This window comes from Lagenorhynchus albirostris, chromosome 14 (assembly GCF_949774975.1).
Source record: "Lagenorhynchus albirostris chromosome 14, mLagAlb1.1, whole genome shotgun sequence".
In the NCBI taxonomy this organism is placed as follows: domain Eukaryota; kingdom Metazoa; phylum Chordata; class Mammalia; order Artiodactyla; family Delphinidae; genus Lagenorhynchus; species Lagenorhynchus albirostris.
Window position 1 is genome coordinate 19,393,986 of NC_083108.1, and position 14,082 is coordinate 19,408,067.

General features: G+C 39.0%; 1 non-coding gene across 1 annotated transcript; it reads left to right on the plus strand.

Moving 5' to 3' along the window:
* The first annotated feature begins 13,620 nt into the window (after nt 1-13,620).
* LOC132504600 (U6 spliceosomal RNA) lies at nt 13,621-13,728 on the plus strand. Its single transcript, XR_009534985.1, has one exon. It is a non-coding gene; the product is annotated as a U6 spliceosomal RNA (small nuclear RNA).
* The last annotated feature ends 354 nt before the right edge of the window (nt 13,729-14,082 follow it).

Genomic DNA, 14,082 nt, shown 5'->3' on the forward strand with positions numbered 1-14,082 from the left:
TATCTATCACCTTCATTCTTCATCCATTCATCTATGCATTATCCATTCATTCATCCATTCATTTAACATGAGTATCTGCCACAGTGCTAAGGTAAACTAGACAAATGTACATCACAGTTTGGCCTGGGACTAGCTTTGTCCAGACACATAAATACATCCAGCCCAGGACAGAGCAGAGAAGGTTTCCACTGAACAACACCAGTTCTAGAGTGAACAGTCCCTTACCTGCCACACTGAATAGGTAGTTCTGAGCAAAGTGTGTTGTTCCCAGGGGCAAGAAGAGGGGGCCGGGACAAAATCATGCTAGTAAAGCAGTATTTTATAATCTGGAAAAAGTGAACTAGCATTCGGGGTTCTCAGTGAATGTGTCAATGTGGAGAGACTTAAAACAACCTGGGAGAATGAATCAGTTAGACGCAATGTGTAACAGAAAGGAGGGGCTTCCGGTTGAAAGAGGAGCAAGTTGTAGACATCAAGAAAAGGCAGAAATGGTGGCAATGATTCCCGGGAAATGTAAAATGGTGCTTTCATATGGTCGTTCTGTTACTTAAGGAAAATATCACTGTGGGGGGGGGGATAGGCAAAGTTTTTGGTCATTCCTGGATCATTCCTATTGATTTTTGTGTACAGGCATACCTTGTTTTATTATGCTTCACTTTATCGTGCTTTTGTACAAATTGAAGGTTTCTGGCAACCCTGCATCAAGCAAGTCTATTGCCATTTTTCCAATAGCATTTGCTTGCTTCCTGTCTTTTTGTCACATTTTGGTAATTCTCACAATATTTCAAACTCTTTCACTATTACTATATTTGTTTTGGTGATCTGTGATCAGTGATCTTTGATGTTACGACTCCAACTCACTGAAGGCTCAGATGATGGTTAGCATTTTTTAGCAATGAGGTATTTTTTAATTAAGGTAGTACATTGCTTTTCAGACGTAATGCTATTGCACACTTAATAGACTATAGTGTAAATATAACTTTTATACGCACTGGGAAACAAAAAACTCCTGTGACTCACTTTATTGTGATATTCGCTTTGTTGCAGTGGTGTGGAACCAAACCCACAATATCTCTGAGGTACGCCTATAGTAGAGGTCAAGTTCAATAGAATTACCTGGCTGACAGATCAATGATCATTTCACACTTTTTTCAATAGTTTGATGACATTATTCAGTTATCATTCTTCATTACTCAGTGATAGATGTTTTCACTTTTGTATAGAGACATAAACTGCAAAAAGATAATATTACTCAGATCTCTATTGAAATAGCCAATCAAAGTGGAGTCACTATTAACAGACAGAGGTCTCCATGGGTTAACTGCTTCTGATTTCATGCAGGCCTCTGGACCAAAACCGCATTGTGGTAACACTGTTATATGCTCTCAGCGTAATATTCAGCATCGTCTTGTGCAATGTTTCTACATGATCATTGCTCACTGACATCTAGGTTACTTTCTGATAGATTCATTTGGCTGATGGAACTCTGATGGCTGTGATGGAACAGGGGCATTTGCTATCATCAACTTTTCCTATCAGGAATTCAAACTGAATGTTAATAATCATGGGGATCTGGGGTCAGACCAGGTGTTTGCACTATAAAACTACAGCTAAGTGACGATCCCACGCAGTCCATACTGTTGGCCCATGTTATTGGGGCTCTCTTTAGTTATGAGGAGGTTAAATGCCAAAGTGCCTTGAAAGGGACGCTGCCCACTTGTCATTTAATGTGATCTGCAGTTGTGAGAATTACATTGTCCCATAGGGGAGGAATCCTAGAAAATCTCTCAGGAACCAATCATAGTGTGTTACTATGGAGAAACTATTTCTGGATCCAAAAACTCTCCTTTAGGTGAAAGTTTTAAGTGATTTTTTTAAACTACAAGTAAACAAACATTTCCAAGTGTCAACAGAGCAATATGCCCTATAAAGGAAATGTCCCATTTCCAACATTTTTCTTTCCTTTCACAGGAAAGTCAATACTTTATAATAATTTCAGCAGTAACAATAACCTATATTTATATAGCTAACACAACTTATATAACAAAGGTGCACATCCAAAGAAAACAGTCTCAATCAGCTATCTCTCTGTAAACAGGTCTAACCTCTCTAAGTATCGGTAGAAAATCTACAAAAACTGTAGGATCTGCTATCATGAATATTTCTTCTAAACACCATTTGTATGAGTGTGTATGACACTGGGGGTCTGGGAATTAACTTAGTCCTTTATAAAATAGCAAAACTATTGGATGTGACTAAGTGAAATAAATTATGCAATGAAATAAACTATGTACAAATTACCAATTAACTTACACAGGTATATTATCTTTCTAAATCTTTTGTTGTTCATTACATTGAATGTATCTGTGAATGCTCATAGAAATATTTTGTTTTAGGGGAACATCTGGGCTATGCGGAGGATAAATAAACAATAAAATAAAGTAAAACTAATGTATAGCACTGCAGAGCCCTGTGGTTTACCCATTTTGGGGAGCTTACAATCCATCTAGCACTGTGCTAAGCACTTTAGATGTATTACCTGATTTAACTTTCACAACAAACTTGAGTACAGATGAAGAAATGGATGGGAAAGGAATTCAAATAACTTGCCCAAGGCCAAACAATTATTAAGTGGCCAAGCCTACAAGACAGAATACAAGTCTTGGAATGTGTTGCCTGGAGACATGTACAGAAAGTGGAGAGGCAAGTGGATAGCTTAGAAAACAGGAAAGAGGCACAGAAATCCCAAGGTAAGCAATTATAAATATACAGCTAGCACAGCTATTCCATCGGAGTGGGTGGGGCTGTGTAAAATGCCCGCTCAGACAGGAGGGCTTTCATGGTCCTCCTGGCTGTTGGGAGGAACACAGAAACTTCTAAGACTGTCTACTGCCTGAGTCAATTGCTCGCCCTTGCACAGGTATCTTTTAAGGTTAAAAACCACAAACAAACAAAACAAAAACAAACACCTTTTAGTGTTTTTGCTATTTCATTCCTCAATACCCTCTTACAATAGGATTATACTTTCACACACCTTAGTTATCTTATTGGATTTCTTCCCGCTGAGCTGATTTGGCAAGGCAGGTGTTCCCTTACTTGACAGCAGTGATTCTCAAGCTTGTCTGCACATGAGAATCACTTGGGGGTCTTTTAAAACATATGAATGCCTGGGTCCCACCCCACAGCAATTAAATCATAATCTCTGGGGGCAGGGAGGTCAAGGCATCCTGTTTAATAAAAACTCCCAGATGATTCCAGTGGGCAGCCCGGGCTGAGAGTTGCCGTTAAGCCTGAGTGAACTGAGCTCGTGACTTAAGGTTACAGAGTTAGTGTCAGAAGCAGACCAGCTACCCACTGTGTTCCCCTGCCTCATCTTACATGTGAATCAAGCACAGAAAAATATACAGTGGTGTGTTATGAAGTGCTAAATTGAATGGTTGCAATAATAACTTCTTTGACTGGAAGACCCATGTCCTCATCTTAACTCACAATTTGGGTCCTAGAATGTGAACCAGATGGGGCCACTGAAGATTAAAAAAACCCCAACTAGTATGTGTTACACTGCAGTCCCACAAAAGTGACAACCAGAGAAATTATAATTTCAGCAACTATTTTCCCAGCTCAGCATTTTCGCTAATGGCGGTCATTTCGCCAATTACTTTTCTCACAACCTAATAGCTGGGATGCTCAATTTTTATGGATCTTCTTTATTCTGTGCTTCATTAATTTCCCTTCATCTTTTACGTCTTCCCTCCAGCATCTGGGTAGATTCAACCACCTAGTTTATCATATTTTGTGTGAGCTGAGAGAAATGCGGTCCACATATATGCTACTGGTTTCAAAATCCTTCTCCCTCAACCTCACTTCTGAGTTTGGGACGGGCATGGCCACATTCCAATGGCCCCCGGAATTCACTGTGCCCAGAGTTGAACTCAGAGTTTTTCAACTACCCCGATAGTCTTTGGAGCCCCAAATCTATACCCCCTGCCCAGATTCCCTTTCACGTTCAAATAATTATCTGTGAGGCTCCCCCAAGAGTGACACAGGCACTTCAAACCCAATGTGCCCAAAACCATATTGTTTATCTTCCTCTTCATGAATATTTCTCCCCCCCAGATTCTCAGTCGGTGGCATCACTCGATCCAAACTCGAACTCTGGGTGTCAGTCTTGATTTTTTCCTTCATTGTTACTTCTCATATCAATCAACTGCTATGTGCTGCTCATTTGACTTCCTCTGCAGTTCTCTGCTACCATCCTCTTCCACGCTGGGCTGCCCTAGTTAAGACTATCATGTTTCACAAGCACTACCAATTCAATGCTCAAGCTTCTAGTATTGTATGTCTTAAACCCATCAGCTATGCAGCTGCCGGAGTATAAAATTAAACCTGTTTCATTACCCTCTTAACTTTTAGTGTCTCTCGGGGACAGGATAAAGTCCCATCTCTTCAGCAGGCCAAGCGTCTCTACATCTCCTAGTCCCTGCCTTCTTCTTTACTCACAACTCCCATCAGCCTCTGTCTAGGACTCAGTTCTCCAAAAATAATAGATGTTTGCACTGCCCCTCCAACCTGCTTTGAAACCTGTGCCTCTGGCCCTCTGCCTTTTGTTTGGCTAACTCCTGCCCAGCACCTAAGACTCATTTCTATTACGCCTCTTCCGGGAAACTGTACCTTGTCCGCCACTGCCTCCCAGGTTCTACTTTCTTTCATAATATTCCGTGGAATTCTCTTATCAGTAAAATTAATCACTATACTTCTCTATAATGTGAATTTCTTGAATTCAGTGAAGGTATTCTGTACCCTCAACAACTAGACAGAGTCTGGTACTCAGTGAAACACTGTGAATGATAGACACCTCCATGGCACTCTGTATATGCTTCTTCTACAGTACTCATTATCTTCTATAGCATTTACTGTGTCTTTCCTCTAACCACACTGCTAACTCCAGGACTACTCTCAAAGACTGTATTGTATTCATCTTTGTTTCTTCAGTGTTAACTATATTGCCTGACCATAAGCAGGTGCTCTACCAGTGACAACTAAAAAAAGGAAGTAAGTAAGGTCCAATCTCCATATAATGGTTCACACAATTTGAAAATGGTAAACGTTAAAAATTCAAGTAAAATTGTAATATTATCCTTCACTTCTCTATACAAACAAATGAAACAAAGGTTCCTAGAGCTTTAAGAGAGTTACTAAAAAAAAAAAAGAGATAGTTACTACCTTCAAGAATATACAATGGAGAAAAAACAGTCTCCTCAATAAGTGGTGCTGGGAAAACTGGACAACTACATGTAAAAGAATGAAATTAGGACATTCTCTAATACCATATACAAAAATAAACTCAAAATGGATTAAATACCTAAATATAAGGCCAGATACTATAAAACTCCTAGAGGAAAACATAGACAAAACTCTGACATAAATCGCAGCAATATTTCTTTGGATCTGTCCCCTAAAGTAAAGGAAATAAAAGCAAAACTAAATAAATGGGACCTAATTAAACTTAAAAGCTTTTGCACAGCAAAGGAAACCATTGACAAAATGAGGAAACAACCTACTTAATGGGTGAAAATATTTGCAAATGATATTACGGATAAGGAATTAATCTCCAACATATACAAACAGCTCATAGAACTCAACATCAAAAACACAAACAACTCGATTAAAAACTAGGCAGAAGAGAGCTTCCCTGGTGGCACAGTGGTTGAGAGTCCGCCTGCCGATGCAGGGGACACGGGTTCATGCCCCGGTCTGGGAAGATCCCACATGTCATGGAGCAGCTGGGCCTGTGAGCCATGGCCACTGGGCCTGTGCGTCTGGAGCCTGTGCTCTGCAACGGGAGAGGCCACAACAGTGAGATGCCCACATACCGCAAAAAAAAAAAAAAAAAAAAAAGGTAGAAGAACTGAATAGACACTTCTCCAAAGAGGAAATGCAGATGGTCAACAGGCACATGGAAAAATGTTCAACATTGCTAATCATCAGGGAAATGCAAATCAAAACTATAATGTGATATCACCTCACCTGTCAGAATGGCTATCATCAAAAAGAACACAAATAAAAAATATTGGTGAGGATGTGGTGCAAAAGGGAACCCTCCTACACTGTTGGTGGGAATGTAAATTGATGCAGCCACTATGGAAAAGAGTATAGAAGTTTCTCAAAACACTAAAAGTAGAACTATCATATGACCCAGCAATTCCACCCCGGATACGTAACCAAAAAAACCAAAAACACTAATTTGAAAAGGTACATGCACCCCAAAGTTCATAGCAGCATTATTTACAATTGCCAAGATATGGAAGAAACCCAAGTCTTCATCAACAGATGATTGGATAAAGAAGATGTGGTATACACATACAATGGAATACTACTCAGCCATAAAAAAGAATGAAATTTTGCCATTTGCAGCAACATGGATGGACTTGGAGGGCATTATGCTAAGTGAAATAAGTCAAACAGAGAAAGACAAATACTGTATGATATCACTTATATGTGGAATCTAAAAAATACAACAAACTAGTGAATATAACAAAAAAGAAGCAGACTCACAGATATAGAGTACAAACTAGTGGTTACAAGTGGGGAGAGGGAAGGGTGGAAGGGCAATATAGGAGTAGGGGTGTAAGAGGTACAAGCAATTAGGTACAAAATAAGCTACAAGGATATATTGTACAACACGGGGAATATAGCTAATATTTCACAATAACTAAATGAAGTATAACCTTTAAAAATTGTGAATCACTATATTGTACTCCTGTAAGTAATACTGTACATCAACTATACTTCAATTTTTTTTAAAAAAAGGAGCTACTTACTGCCTTTACATATCTGACTGTAAGTAGAATATCTGCCTTATTCCAGAATTGAACAATTATAAGATTCTGAAAGAGATCATCAATTGCATTGATAGAAAGTCAAAAGAAATAGTTTCCTTACAAGTGTGAATGGACAGAGACATGAAAGAATGGCTAGTAAGGAAAGATGGACCTTCCACTGTATACAAATGAAGCATGAGTCATCTATCTTTTTGGCTCTGGTACAATGTTGCTGAAAGCATGACACTAATTGATGCAAAAATCTCAAACATCAATGATTAGGGATTCAAGAACAGTCAGTATTTTAAAAAAACCTTGTCTGTAGGTATTTTAAAACAGTAGAAAAAATTTAAAAGCCCAAAGCAAAGAGCATAATTAATAAGAAGTATTAATTTATAATAAAATATAGCTCACATTGTTATAGCTTGCAGACAAAAAACAAAACCAAAAGCACTGTAATATTGTCTGTAGCATTGCTGGGAAAAGCTATGAGCATTTAGAAAAGTTTTGCTCCTTTTCTCCCTTCCTATCATCTCTCCTCATACTAGATAAGTCACTCATAATGTTAGCCTTTTTGGACTCTCTTATCCCACCCATTTAGTAGGTTTTTTCATGTAATATGTTCTTTTTAGACATGAAAAAAATTGTTTTTCCATTTTCTGTGCTGTTATTTGTAGGTGGCAGTGACATCTGATTTAGAAAAGTCCTCTACAATCTCTGCTAGTGCAAGTGAGGAGGAGAGTGACTCACGTTAGGAACTGACAGCTGTCAGCACCTACCGTAAGAAATTAAGGTCTGTGAGCCAACCCGCTTTTGACTGAGAACATACCAGCAAGTCTTAGACTGGGAGCTAGGACAAGGCAGTCAGGCTGGAAGGAAGTCGTGAGGTCTGTTAGAGACCGGTTGCCTTTTGTGAAGTCCAGTGGCTGTTTGTGAAAATATGATCTCTACCCACCTGGGTCAGAGTCACCTGGGTTGCTTGTTAAAGATGCACATTTGCACCTCAACCCAGATGTACAAGATCAGACTTCTTGGAGGTAGGGCCCAGGAATCTGAATGTTATCAATCTCCCCAGAGGATTCAGAGGTAGGCTAGAGTTTGGGGACATCGTTTTAAGCCATATACAAAATGTCTGTGACTACAGCTCCTTTCTCTCCCACCCCAGAGAACCACGTAATTTTAGGGACAGCCTTCAATCCACTTGCATTTAGGTATTTCATTTAGAAACATTTGCATTTTACTTACAAGAAAAATACTTGTGACATACCTTACAGTGAATCCCCATATGTGTAAGGCTCAGAGGTGAGAATGGCTGCGAGGTTCTGAAATAATCTAGCTCATTGAACTCCCACACCGGTCATTCTGGCTTTTCTCTAGAAAAGGCTTCCTAAAGGCTTATCCTCCGGAGCGATCCTCACAGGAAGTATGTTAATCCTTATGAGAACTCAGAAGATCTTGTGAATGTAATACAACATTATAATTGTAAACAGGATAGGATCAACCACTGAGAAAGTCTTAATAAAGAGAATATAAAATACCCAAGCTAGAAATTCTAATTTCACAATCTAATAACTAACATTGGCTCAGAAATCCATGCCTCTTTTGGAATGTCATAATTATATGCAGGCCAAGAATGGGAAGCAAAAAGAGAATTTAAATGTGTGCACGCGAGCACACATAACACACACCTGGAAATGCCAAGAACTAGCGTTCAGATTTTAAAAATCCTCCCACATTCTACAGACTGAATCACCCACTGTGGTCATTTGTACACCACCACCAGCTCATAATTCATATCCACGGCAAATTTGTCTTATCAGGTTTTTTAAAATCTATATTTAAAATTAAAACAAAAATCTATGTATTAAAAGTTCTGTTAGTTTTAACCTTGTCACCAGGAAGGAGTAACCCACAGATATTAACAACCACTATTATATTATTAATCTGTATTTATTTATAAGGTAATATGAAGAGAGAAAGTGAGACATTGGGCTGGCAAATTTTGATTATCACAAGAGGGAGAAAAAATTCTACAGGATAGAGTCCCTTGTTATAAGTAAAAGTAGAGGCAATTCAGGAGTAGCTTGAAGCTAGAGAGGATTTAAGATTGTAGGGAGTAGAGCGCTATTAGACGGAGAGTAGGTTGGGGAACACTGAAGCCGAACATGAAAGTCTGTCTTGGCCTGGCCCGGTGGAATGTTATGAGATAATTTGCAGCAGATGTACATTTCCTCTCGGCTACACAGAGATCTGAGAAGTAGGCAGGTCAAGAGGAGACTGATTTTATTTCACTTGTAGGTAAACGTTAAATCTCTGTACTGTTTCTCTTTGTTATTAGGAAGCTTTCCTTCTCAGGTTCCCCAAGCCAAGATTCTTTGATAAAGCTTGATTTATAAAATTTTGAATAAGTTACTTGAAGCAAAACCATTGTGGAAATGCAAGTGTACAAAAAGTGAATCGGGGTTTGAGTATAATAACTATTAAGCACTTAATCTGTGCCAGCCATTTTGCTACGTGTTTTATTTATACTAATTTCACTTTCAACTATGGTGAAAGGTACTATTACTCTCCCAGTTTTTCAGATGATGAAACAAAGACTAATTAAACAAGGACAGCAGGTAGGAGATAAAGCCAAGGTTTACACTCGAGTCTGATTTATTCTAGTCCCCTTTGTCTTAACTGCAAGCTTGAATGCCTTCAAAAACTGAAAGAGTGTTAACTACATAAAAAGCCTTAAATTTAAGATTCCTATACCTACAATCTCCTTTGACATGTATAAAAGAAATACAACTTTATTTTTAAACCTCCCTGCAAAATTTCAGGGATGTTTTCACAGGTTAAAATTATGACCCAGGTGGAAATACTTCAAAATAGGTCTTTAAAAATTAACATCACTGAGGGTTCAGGTCTTACTATAGATCCTCCCAATAGCACCTATATCTAATAATATCCTTGCCATCCAGAAACCAAAGTCAACCTCCTGGTTTTTATACCACCTGGTTGGCAATTAGGAGTCTTATCTCATACCTGGGACCTAAGCAAAGGATAGCCTTGCCGTGTAATAACACTGGCATAATCTTTATTCAGTTTTTCCCTAGCTGGGGACTTCTTTTTTTAGAATAAGCACCTACTAATTTCATTCTTCTCAGACAAGTTCAAAAACTAGTCAATGGATTTCCTTGTCTACCTAGCAACCTCCTAGCTTCATCTCATCCATCAACATCTTCTGACAGTCCTCTCCCACTTACAATGAGATACCTCCCTCCCTATACTCTCACAGCATTCTGAACATATGTCTCCTGTGGTCTGTGCATCATGCTTCTATATAACTGTAGATTATGTGCTATTTCACCAACCAGACTTTGTATCTATCTTGGCCAACATGGTGGCCAACTCACTGCCATGGTTCAATAAATATTTGTAAACTGACTGACTGGATGAATGTTTCCAATAACTTCTTTTGAAGTATTATTCTTCCCCAGATGGCATTGCTCCTGATATCTCTATGCACCCTCCTATAAAAAGAAACAAGCTAATAGGTCTAGATCGTGGGTGATGAGATACAGGGTCACATATGATCTGGGCCTCACAGCTCTAGTATTATCAATTTAGCCCAAATCTTAAAGGAAAAAAATAGCTTTCATCTTCTCTTAAGAGATTTGTTTATCACATGTTGGAATACAAACAGATAACTAAAAATCTTGTCCTGAAAACGAGTTAGGAATATTAAAAGGAATATTAAAAATCTGTATCCGGTAATCTTCCTGTAGGAGTCCAATGAGAGCTGCCTAAGAGATGTAGCCATGGCTTGAAAACTTTCAAATGAATGAAATCAATCTATTTTATTAATATAATACTCATTATTAACTGTATTATTTTACAAGAAGCACTGCAGTGGTTAAGAGCACAGAGTCAGGCACACTGCTTGGCCCAAATTCTCTTGAGAGATTTCACTGGATAACAATTATGTCTGAATTAGTCCTCTAGCCACCAGCTGTAAGCACCATTATTCTTGTCTAGAGTATTGTGACAGCCTTGGAAATGGTTTCCCTGCTTCTATCCCTGCTCCCTTGCCCTCAGAGTGAGACATTCACTCGACAGCTCCTGTCTCTCCTTTGCTCAGCCTCCTCCAATGACTTCCCATCTCACTCACCATAAAGCCCCCAGTTCCATAAAATTATTCACGCTACCCACTAAGCCTCTCCCTTGTGTATCTGGTCTCCTCTCCTATTACTCTCCTCTCTTTCACATTTTTCTATCCATAGGTACACCCTTGCTCTTTCTTGAACATGGCAAACACACGCCCAATGCAAAGCCCAAGATATCTGCCATATGCCATTCCCTCTGTCATAGGTGCTTTTCCTGCATTTGTTATCTGTGTGGCTCCTTCACTCACTGAACTTAGGTCACTGCCTAAGGACCGTATGGTCAGAGTTTCCTTCCCTTACCATTCAATCTAAATCAGTCACACTCTCTCAACTCTTTCTCTCCTTTAATTATCCCCATCTAACAAACTATAGATGTATTAGTATATTTAGTATACTATCCAGAGGTCCAGGATAAAGGACATTCTATCACTGGATCTGGTACATAGTAGGCACTCAATATTTACTGAATGAATAATGGAATACTTGTGCTAAAAAAAACTCATAATTCAGTTATAGTAAGAGGATGTAAAATGTTGAAAACTACAGCATATAAAAGCTAAATAGCATTATACTTGAATGATATTCTACAATCTAGTACAGAATTAAGGGCCAGATATGACATACTTGGTATAGACCATAAGTTTGATGTCCTTGCATGCTTGAATGCTGTTATACAGGACCAGGAAGGAAAATGATTCTCTCTGTTTCTAAATATCCTGTCCCAAAATGAAAGACACACTTTTGAGGATAGCCAGTTTCTGCAGGCTTCCAAAAGTAGAACAGGGTCTGATTACTATAAATAGTTGTCCCTACAGTATGAGTTGACAGGGATGCAAAATTTACAAGGTTTTCTTGCATGCTCGAGGACCTGAGATCTCCCGTCGATGTCCTGGGATATGGCCACTATCTGCAGAGGGAACCAGAATGTTATACAGCCGAGAACACTTGGCCAGCAGTCACTACTTGTGGCTTGGCTGTGTTCACTCTCACAATCTGGAAACCCAGAAACTGTGGGCACCACACTGGTTTACACCTACCACTCAGCTGTCTTCAGGGCACCTGTGCTTTTTTAAAAATTTTTTATTTTATACTGGAGTATAGTTGATTAACAATGTTGTGTTAGTTTCAGGTGTACAGCAAAGTGCTTCAGTTATACATATACATGTATCTATTCTTTTTCTTTTGATGACTTGCTATGTACTCAGTAAATGCAAATAAACTTGATTATTGGCAGAAGGAAAACACAGAAATAAAGGTAAATCTATTGCAGAAATAGCAAATGAATTCTTTTTTAAATGAATTTAAAATGAATTTAAATGAATTTATTTTTAATTGAAGTATAGTTGATTTACAATATTCTATTAGTTTCAGATGTACAGCAAAGTAATTCAGTTATACATACATGTATATATCTATTCTTTTTCAGATTCTTTTTCATTATAGGTTATTAAAAATATTGCATATAGTTTCCTGTGCTATACAGAAGGTCCTTGTTGTTTATCTATTTTATATACAGTAGTCGTGTATCTGTTAATCCCAAACTCCTAATTTATCCCTTCCCCTCTTTCCCCTTTGGTAACCATAAGTTTGTTTTCTATGTCTGTTGAGTCTATTTCTGTTTTGTAAATAAGTTCATCTGTATCACTTTTTTAGACTCCACATATAAACGGTATTATATGATATATGCAAATTAATTCTTAGGAAATAAATTGTGAGTGACTTAAGCAGCCTTATACTTTTTAATATTTGTATATCTGACACTAACTTCTTCCTGCCTTCCATAATTATGAGTTAAAATAATTGTATACACTTGCTTTTAGGTTTTTAAAAACAAGCTGGGGGCTTCCCTGGTGGCGCAGTGGTTGAGAGTCCACCTGCCGATGCAGAGGACACGGGTTCATGCCCCTGTCTGGGAAGATCCCACGTGCCGCGGAGCGGCTGGGCCCATGAGCCATGGCCGCTGAGCCTGCGCGTCCGTAGCCTGTGCTCCGCAACGGGAGAGGCCACAACAGTGAGAGGCCCACGTACCCGCAAAAAAAAAAAACAAACAAAAAAAACAAGCTGGGATGCTTATAAGCTCAGAAAGATGAAACTGAATGCAGAAATTTTAGCTGCAAAATAAATTGCAGTTGTAACAGTGTCTCCAACACCACGTTGCACTGCACCCACCTTTATGACTCAGAGAAAAGCCTTTCTTGGGAGATAGTGCTCCAAGAAGCTTATAGCTTCCTCCAGGGTGACAACTAAGTCACCTCTACAAGCAATAGCCTTAGAAGGATTTCCTTCCAGTCATTTGTTCTAATCAAGAGATAAGACTACATTAGACTCCTTTTCCCTTGCAAGTTTTACACATGAAAACCTTCACTCTTCAATGAAAAGCTGTATTAACTTCTATGCTGAAACATACATTAATTTGTAGCACAAGCCTTCAGGCTAAAACCAACCCCTCAAGACTGATTTTGCCAGAAGTAAGAATGTCAGAATTCCCAGAGCCTCTTTTCCTGAGTAGTTAAACTCTAGAATATGTCTTCAAAAATTACAGAGGTCTCAAGTTCTTACCTACTGCCACCTTCTGCCTCGAGGCAAGAGGAGAACCAATCCACCAAGGCTGAGAGGTAGGTCACTTTTTTATTTAGCAAAGGACTTGCAGGGTTTTTACTTCAGCAGCACACTCAATAATGTTGGAATGCTACACAGAAGCTTAGCATGGCCATTCTGTAGGGGTGACATGCTAATTTCTATACATATATTTTTTTTTTGTTTTTTTTTTTTTTTTTTTTGCGGTACGCGGGCCTCTCACTGTTGTGGCCTCTCCCGTTGCGGAGCACAGGCTACGGACGCGCAGGCTCAGCGGCCATGGCTCACGGGCCCAGCTGCTCCGTGGCATGTGGGATCTTCCTGGACCGGGGCACGAACCCGTGTCCCCTGCATCGGCAGGCGGACTCTCAACCACTGCGCCACCAGGGAAGCCCTATACATACATTTTTTTAAAGCTCGATGTACAACAGAGTATGTAGTGCGTTAACTTTTGTATAACAAAAGGGGAGGAAAGACTATATATTCATATTTGTCTGTATTGGCATAAAAAAACACAGAGTAGGTAATAAAACTGA